Source organism: Augochlora pura, chromosome 8 (assembly GCF_028453695.1).
Source record: "Augochlora pura isolate Apur16 chromosome 8, APUR_v2.2.1, whole genome shotgun sequence".
In the NCBI taxonomy this organism is placed as follows: domain Eukaryota; kingdom Metazoa; phylum Arthropoda; class Insecta; order Hymenoptera; family Halictidae; genus Augochlora; species Augochlora pura.
This window is the reverse complement of record NC_135779.1, coordinates 13064334-13074165: the sequence shown is the minus strand read 5'-3', so window position 1 is coordinate 13074165 and position 9832 is coordinate 13064334. Positions and strand designations below refer to the sequence as shown.

General features: G+C 37.6%; 1 non-coding gene across 1 annotated transcript; it reads right to left on the bottom strand.

The window, feature by feature from the left end:
- Positions 1-8690: 8690 nt before the first annotated feature.
- Positions 8691-8763, bottom strand: Trnat-ugu (transfer RNA threonine (anticodon UGU)). Its single transcript has one exon. It is a non-coding gene; the product is annotated as a tRNA-Thr (tRNA).
- Between the last annotated feature and the right edge of the window lie 1069 nt (positions 8764-9832).

The following is a 9832-nucleotide window of genomic DNA, read 5'->3' as shown; positions in this document are numbered from 1 at the left end:
ATCCTAGTGGTCATGCCTGGTCATCCTAGTGGTCATGTCTGGCCATCTTAGTGACCACGTCTGGCCATCCTAGTGGTCACTTCTTTCTCGTCTTATTTAAGTAGTATCAATATCGCTCAGGGGCTGAGTGAGGGGGTGGTTGCAGGGGGGAATTGTCCAACCGGGCGTAAGTGTGGGTGTCACTTTTGGATCCTCATTCCAATTGATAAAATGTCGAATATTGAGATCTACGAGGCTCCGTTATTATTGCATTTATGGAAAAATGCCAAAGGAAAGATAAATTATTAGATCTTGATGTAGTTTCAAAAAATATCTTAGTTTTTATTTATTTTTTTTATTTTTTTTTATTTATTCATAATCCTTGCCTATGCGGCTTAGGATGGCTTCCGGTTTACAAATTTTCCTACTTCTATTTGTATAAACTATAACTATTTACATTTTTTTTTGTTTTACATCTTAACCTAGAACTTAACACCTAAAAATCCTTCTTCCGTCTTCATTGCACCTTTCTTTGGCATCTTTTCCCATCCTTATTGCTATGTTTCTTTTTAGTTTTCTTCTTTTTCTCTTCCTCTCTCCCCTTCCTCGTTCTGTCTCCGCTCTCTCTCCACGTCGCTTCTCCTCCTCTCTTCTACTATCTTTTTCAATTCTGCTAGCCCCTCTCCTCCTTCTCCCAAAATTTCTTTTATGCTAGTTCCTCCTCCCGTCCCACACTCCACCACATGTTCCATCGTTTCCTCTTCTCTCTTACATATTCTGCACATTCTTTCTTCCTCCTGCCTCCACGTCTGTCTTCCCCTACTCTCATTTCCACACCTGAATCTTGCTATTAACGTTCGGTCTTCCTTTCCCCTCCTACCCCTTAGGTATCCCGGTAGTTTTTCCGTTACTATGCCCTCGTACGTTTGGTTATATTTTGAAGCCTCTATCTGTTCTTTTCTCTCTTCTGTTCTCTTCGCTTCCAGCCTCTCTCTTAACTTTTTATAAATTTTCTTTGTTTCTCCCCCCTCTTGTTCCCTAATCCTTTCCATCTCCTCCCCCTCCAGCCCCAGCGTGTTTCTTGTTTGTCTCCTCTTTTTCTCCCAATCGCTCCCTGTGTTTTTCTTCTTTTCAATTTCCTCTATACACCTCCTCACAATCTTTTTCTCTGACACTCTTGCTTCTTCTTCGTACTTCATTGCTCTTTCCAATGCTTTGTCCCTTACTTCTTCACTCTTCGTTTCTTCTGTCACTACATAGTTTGGCGTGTTTCTATCCAGCCCCAATATCCATTTAATGTACTTTCTTTTTACCCTCTCCAGCCTCCCCTCCCTCTGCCACCCCCAGACTTCCGCCCCGTAGAGAATTACGCTTTCCACCAGTGCAGCGAAAATTCTCATCCTTCTCTCGAACGATTCCTTAAATAATTTTTCTCCTATGCCCCAAGTCCTCTTCATCGCTATCATTGCTCTCTTGAATCTTTCATCCAGGTGTTTCCCCATTTTCCCGTTTTTTTGTACCATATAGCCTAGATATTTTACCTCTTTCACCTCTTCTATTTCCTCTTCTCCCCACTTCCATTCCCTTTTCCTTCTTCTCCTACCCCCTCCCTTTTCGAATACCATTACCTTCGTTTTGTCTACACTCATTGTCAGTCCCTTCTTCCTCAGATATTTTCTTAGCCTTTTCATCGTCTCCTTTAGTCCCTCCTCTGACGTGGCCATTAGAACGATGTCATCAGCATATATAAGCGACCAGATTTTTTCCGTTCCTATCACTACCCCTCCCTCTCCCGCCTTTCTCAATTCTTGCTCCAAATCCGACAGGACCACGTTGAAAAGTGTAGGACTTAGAGGGCATCCTTGTCTGACTCCCTTCTCCGTCCGGAATTCCTTCGTCATTTCCCCTCCTATTCGCACGCTGTTTTTTGTCTCCTCATATATTTCCATTATTCTCCTTCTTAGCTTACCCTCCACTTGTAATTCTCTCATTCTATCCCACAAATTATCCCGATCTACCCAATCAAACGCCGCCTTCAGGTCCACAAAGCATGTGTATAACTTCCCCCTCCTTTTTCCTATTTCTCTGTTTGCCACGAAATTCAGGATATACACCGCGTCCCTCGTCCCTCTTCCCCTCCTAAAACCGAACTGGCCCTCCTCTAGTTTTCCTTCCAACTCTTTTTTCAGTCTATCATTGAGCAGGCTTGCGTAGATCTTGTACGCTGTGCACATCAAAGTTACCCCTCTATAATTTTGCACTTTCCCTTTATCTCCTCTTTTAAATTGGGGTTATGATTCCTTTCCTCCATTCCCTCGGTATTCCCCCTCCTCCCCATATCCTGTTCATCAGCCCCAGAAAAACCTCCCCAACTCCCGTCGGCATCAACCTCCATGCTTCATTCTCTATCCCGTCTATTCCCGGTGCTTTCGCTCTTTTTAAATTCCTTAACGTCTTTATTACCTCTTCCTTGGTGAATTCTTGAATTTTCTCCTGGGTTTCCTCTTGTTCGTTTGTTGCCTTTTTCTTCTGCTCCTCTGCTTCTCCTTGTTCATGTCCTCCTAATAACTCCATGAAGTGCTTCTTCCATTCCTCCAGTTCTATGTTTTCATCCACCCCTTCCCTGTTTCTTTTCCCTGTATACCTATTTATGTACTCCCATGCTTCACTTTCCGTCCTTATTCCTTTTATCCTTTCTTCTTCTTCTCTCTCATATCTTTCCTTTTCCTCCTTGCACCATTCCTTGTATTCTTTCCTTTTAATTATGAATTCTTCCCTATCTATCTTCCCTCTTTGTAGTTTTCTCAGTTCTCTTCTCAATTCTCTTTTCTTTTGTTTCCATTCTTTTTTATGCCATGCCTTTTCCCCTACCTCCCATTTTTTGATCCACTTTGCGTCTTTCTTGATTGCCTTCTCTATCTTTTCCTTTAATTCTGTCCATATTCCTTCCACTTCTTCCCCTTCTGCCGCCCACCCCTCGCACCGTTTATGGTATTCCTTTATTCCTTCCTCCGACCAGTCACTCTTCTTTATTTGTTTCCATTGTCCCTCATCCTTCTCCTTTCTTTTTACTGCGTCGATTAGTACTTCCAGTGGGACATGGTCAGACTCTGTCCTCTCCCCTTCTCTTACCTCCCACACCTCTTCATATGCTCTCTGGTTTGCTACTACATAATCAATCGTCGACGCTCCCTTCTCGCTGATGTATGTCCAACCTGATTTCACCCCGTAACATCCATTTAATATCAACCATCCTCTTTCGTATAGCTTTTCCAACAATCTTTTTCCTTCCCTGTTGATTATTTTGTCTGTTGACTTTCTTTGTTCTCCTCTCCCCGTCTCTATTTCCCTGAAAACCCCTCCTTCTTTGCCCACCCTAGCGTTAAAGTCCCCACCAATTACTAATAACTCTTCTTCTGTTTCACCTATTCCTTCTGTGATTATTTCCATCGTTTCTTCAATCTTCTGACTATAGATAGTGAGTACTCTCCACACTTTTCCTGCCATTCTTACTTTTACTTCTGCAATCCTCTCATTCCACTCTCTATATTCTATTACCTCCACATTTTTTCTTACTGCCACGACTATCCCACCTCTTGCTCTCCCCTTCCTACTTTCTTTTCGCGCTGGTATGCACCACCAATTAAATTTTTTTGTCAGCCTTCTCTCCCTCCTTTTCCACTCTTCCTCTTCCATCCATGTTTCCATTAACCCCACTACGTCAAAATCTTCTATATATTTCCATGTTTCCCTGCATTTATTGTTTAGCCCTGCCACATTCCAAAACCCTATCCTTACTTTCCTCTGTCTCGCCTCTATCCCTCCTTCCTCCTTCCCCTCCATTCAAAGTTCCCTTCCCCCTCTCTCTTCCTCCAACTTCTTTTCTCTCTCATTCCAGTTATACCATTTACTTTCTATGCAAATCTTTCTGTATCTCACCATTACTCTTTTTCCCTCCATTCTTTTCGTTCTTGCTATTTCTCTCAATTTCCTCTGCACCTCTCGTGCCTCTCTTGTTAAATCATCCTCTATGTAAATACCCTTTTTCAACTCTTTTTTTCTCTTCATTACTTCCCGTTTGTCTTCCCACTTTCCCAACTTGACAACCATTATTTCCTCTCCCTTCGTATTTTTTATTTTCCGTGCTTCCTTCACTTCTATTTCCACCTCTAGGTTCTTCTTTATAAAATCTCCCACCTCCTCCTCTCCTTCTTTTTCCCTCCCACTTGCTCCTCTTATCACTATATTCTTCTTCCTGCTTTCTCTTTCTCTCCTCTCCTCCTTCATTTCTAATTTTATGACCCTTTCTTCCAAGTTTTTCTTTTCCTTCTCCCATTCTTTCCTTTCTCTTCGTTCCTCCATTAGTTCCTTCCTCAGGCCGTCGATTTCACGTAAATATTTTTGGAACATTCTTTCCATTATTTTCTCCATCTCTTCTAACACTTCCTTCCTTACCGATCCTCCTTCTGTCACTCCTCCGCCTGATGTCCCTGCCTTCGTTTTTTCTTTCCCGCCGAGGAATCTTTCCATTGTTCCCCCCTCTTCTCTCTCTTTTGTTTTTGTTTTGCTCGCTCTTGTAGCCATGATTTTTCCTAACCTTCTCGCGCTTAATTTTTGCTTATTTTTTCTCTTCCTACCTTCTTTTTCCTTCTGTCCTTTATTGTCTGTTTCCTTCTTTTTCTTCTCTCCTTTTCCTTTCCGTCCTCTACACTTTCCTTCCTTAGATTCACTCCCTTACCTCCACTTACTTCCCAGCGTTCCCCACACGTGTCTACCTTCTCTCGCGTCCCTACCGGAAGTCTCTTAGTTTTTAAAATATCTTAGTTTTCGTATTCGAGTTACGATACGCGAATTGTTACGGAATGATGAAATGCTTACTCGTACAAATCAGATTCTGTTATGATAACAATGTCGGAGAAGTGTTTGGCTTTACAACATAGTCATGAAGTGTTTGAGTATCTCCTTCAATGAAGACATTTTTTGAAAATATCTCAAGATCTAATAATTTTTTTGCCATGGTACCTCTAATCATTTTTTACGTAGAATAAGCAGAAGAATCGATCTGTGTAAACAATATATACATTTCTATTTAAAGAAATAATGCAATTGTTAATTGCACGTGCACTGTTGCATCTAAAAAAATTTAATGGCCTGCAGACCATGGCCTTCGAACCATTTATTTTTCTCCTTTGGCATTTCCTCATAAATGCAATAATAACGGAGTTATTATATCTTGAAACCATTGCGTGGACCACCCTTCATATAATATATGTTTATTTTAAATTTGTCTCTTCTTTCAAGCATGTCTTACGATAGGGAAAATAAGTTATAATGATAGTTAGGAAACACTATAAACTGTGTTCTTATGTAGGATGTTTATTAGTTTCATGACTTTGCTCTTCCGTATACTAGCTTCAACCCTTGGGATATTAATCGCGTGGCAGCCAAGCGAATATCATTATTATCATAGCGTTATTAATTTCTGTTAATTTCGCCAGTGATATTTAAACTGTAAATATGGCAGGTCTCATAAACATCTAATGTAGTACCATGTATATTGGAATTAGAGGTGTTTCACTATTTCGATAGTGAATACGGGACTTGATATTGATTTGCCTTGTACGTCGTTATCATGGGAAAAGTTAATGTTAACCATTTATGTATTTATATTCCGAGTGAATCCTAATGAAACAACGTATTTAACGTCGATTAATAATATTTAATTATTATCTCAATCACTGGAGATTATTCTCACGAACAATCCGTACGATCAGTCTACATAAAACGTTTTAATGAAAACTATATATAGGGTGTTCCACGATTATTCAGCCAAAAAGTACCAGCATATTCATTGAGCATGTATAAGAAAACCATGTCATATGCACATAGGCTCAAAACGAGAAACATCACTAACATCACTTTATTTTTTGAATTGAGATTCTTACCAGAATCTTTATATTAAAGACAAGGATAAGAAGATTAGAAAAAAAATTCAAATGTTTTTATCATTCGTCAAAATCGCACAAATTTTATTGATCTTATATTTTGTCTAACATTAAATGAAACAATAAATGCTTGTATGCTTGACAACCAATGTCATTAACAAATAACAATATTCTTACGTACGAATACATCACCGGTGCATCAGTGGATTCGTTTGAATGCTGTTTAATGTCGAACGGAAGCGTTATCATTCCTTGTTAAATTTACAAGATCGTAATAATGCGATCACGCTGCGAGCTAGCCTGCGCTATTTCCTGAACGGAACAATGTGTTTCGGAATCCTCAATAATTTCTGCCACGTATCGGTGAATGTAAGGAGCCTTTATATCATCGAACAAGCGGAGCTCAGACGAGAGTCCTCTAACAATGCTGAACCACTTGCTAACCAAAATGACTTGCGATTCTGCTTCTTCAACTTTTGTTACATGCCTATTGAGCTTTTTCTATGTGTTACATTACCTGTTCTTTTATATTTTAAATTCCGAATGCAAATAATGAGTTTGTTGACTATGAGGAATTTATGGAATGATGTAATAAGAAATACTGTCTAGCATTATTAAGAATTCAAGTTTGTTGGAAATACAGTAAATGATGACGGATGGACAGAGTTGGGTAAAAAATAATCTGATTGATGATTCACGATTATGTGTATATGTATACATGTATTGCTTTGTTTGGTATTGTCACTAATTTATACGAATCTATAATTTATAATTATAAATTGATATATGAACCTAATTTTTATCTAAGTTTATAATGAAAATTAAGACTCTATATAAATTTATATAAAATTGTGTAAACCTATAAGCTTTATAAGAAAATTAAATTTATATAACATTTCATACAAATGGTTATTTGATATATGATTCTGTTTATTGAAAACGAGATTTTATATAATTATTTAAGAATATGAAACAAATTTATAATATAAATTACTTTTATATATAAATCTATAAAAAGAATCAGATTTCTAACCCAATTTATTTAATATTATGTAACAATGTCAAATTTATAAACATAGTGAAAGGGGAATTAAATTTGTATGAGCGATATAACTATTTAAAGTGCAGTAAAATATTTAGTACAGATTACACATTCCATGAAATAACTCTTAGAAATTTATATCTCTATTTCTATATTATGAACGTACATATATATTACATATATATTTTATATAATGTCATATATGCTATATTTATATTCCGTTACAGAACGGAACTAGTTTACAGCCGTCATTGCCATATGTTGCGCGGTGCGTTACAGCGTCGACCGTATTTGATGACGATTGAATAACGCGCCTACCTCGCGATAAATTAATATGTTGAGGATAGATTTGAGGATGAACTGAGATGGAACAAGGTGCCGTATTTAAACAAGGTTTAATAATAAAGAGACGAACAACTTATCACAAACTATAACAACTATGTACAAAATGTCGGTTGTCGGACTAGATGAGAAGTTACCGAGTGCAAAGTGGAAAGTGATGTAGGTACGCTTCTCATCCTCCAATTACGCCTTCGTATGTAAATGGCGTGGGTGGAGTTGGTATTTCATTGGCTACTTAAATTATGTTAAGACCAATGAATATTAGAACGATGGCCAAGAAGAGGGGACAGCAGAAATCTGGGAGTTCCCAGATTTTCATTGTCTTTAGCGTAGCTGTCGCTGACCGTACCCCTGCTCATGGCCACATCTGGTATGGGTTGTCGAGGGCCCGAGAGCTTCGACGCGGTATTATAAAGAATCTACCGTCATAAAAACACGCGCATAGTATAATTTTCAAATATTCTCAACGCATTCCTGACCAGTAATGTCTCTAAAAGGCCGGTGCTTAATCTATTGTTTGTCATTTTCTTCAATAAACCCCACATCTGGCCATCAGCTTTAATATTTTGCCAAGACCCGCACTAGAGTATTTTGTCGAACGCACAAGGCTCTTTTATGATGCATTGTCTGCTACGGTCCGTCACTGGGACACGAGGATCCTTCGCGAGCCTCACCCGAGGGTAAGGGCACTACCTGCGGGTGGCGATGAGTTCGGGGCGGTCACTTTCCGTTAGTATACGCTTTTCTTTGAACCAATCAATTCAAGACGGTCGTTTCCCTTACTTTTTCCGAAATATTGTTATCTACGAATCCGCTTGTTCCATATTTTAATACACACCCACTCCGAGGTTACCTCGGAGATGATCAGTTCGACGAACAGACAGAACAAACATACACTTCACACGAGATTCATTAGCCTAACCATCACTCTCATCTGTTAGTTATTCGCTGCATCGTAATCAACTAATAATATTCGCAGAATCGACGTCGTTTGTAATTTCGATTTTTGTTATTAAGTGTTATTATAATAAACAGTTTTTGTTACATTTACATCAACCAATTTTATCATCCTTGTCATTCGAAAGAATCACCGGGAACCGCGTATCTTCGAGACAATCGTGTGTACGCGGATAAACATATATTATACTAATGATCGTTGTTTTCAATGTTAGGTACACGAAGAACACCATTTGCATAAACGTTGGGAATTGTACAACAGAGGTGCTGCGACGAAAAATTTACGAGAACGACTCGTTACAAAGAGGAGTATTTTTATTTATTATTTTATGAATAATTTCAGTTTTCATGGTTCCTTTATCACAAGGTGTATCTGGTTGCGGATATCATCAAAAGTACGGAAAGACATGGTCGTGAAAAAAATTTGCCTCCAGAGAGATTTGAACTCTCGACCCCTGGTTTACAAGACCAGTGCTCTAACCCCTGAGCTATGGAGGCTATTGAGGTTTTTTTTTACTTTTAGACGCCCGGATGTATCCGTTCTCTCCGTTGCTGAACTTTTCTGTATAAAAATGCTTTTTTTTAAATAAAAAATTTCTGTCAACAATTCATATTCCGACGTTGTGTTATTATTTTTGCGAAAGAAAAATGAATTGTTTCTAATTTTCTCGATCGAAAATTGCCTCGAAATCGCTTTCTGAAATATCATTTGTCATTATTTATTTGTATATTTACAGCTTGATTTTAAAAAAATATCTTTTTTCTCGTTAATTATTAATTATAGGGAACCATTCTGTTCCTTGAATGACAGAAATGTTTTAATGAAACACCTTTTTTTTTTAAAATGAATATTTCAACAGCAGTGATCATGAATAATTCGTGCCCCCTTTTTTAGTGCATTTTTTATTACGTTTGTTATAAATTTGATAAACCGAAGCATTCCTTTTTAAGGAAATTCTTTTCATACAATTTGTTTAAGAGTCTGCGTTCAAAGTTACGACTGTTGTAATTTCTCTGATTTTCTACGGTGCTGGAGTTATTAAACTGATTCGTTTTATTGTGTCGCTTAAAAAAAAATGTTTGAAATACAAGGATTATTCTTTTACTGACACTAAAAGCATAGTGAAAGGAAGTCTTTATGCAAAAGAGTCCATCACCCCAACTTACTGTCACGAATATGAAATTGTAAATGGTAATTTCCATACTTTCTGTTGATATTTTATGCTTATGCAGGGACTTTAGGTCTTTCAACTCAATTCTACGATTTTCATATTTTGTAAAATTGACGAAGTTTTATAAATCTCTAAGTCTTATACAAGACAATCGAGTCAACACGCTTTATTTATATACAGCTACGACATTATTCGCTCACTTTTAAAATTAGATAACTTTTTTAAAATTGTACAAAATTAGTTGAGTATTTTTGTTGTTGTAAGAACAATTGTTTATTAGACAGTATCTAAAAATATTTTCCAAAAATTGTAGTTTAGTAATAATATTTATATTATTATAATTAGTTAGTATGACAGAGGAAGGTAAAAGCATATATCTTCCATTTACATTTTTA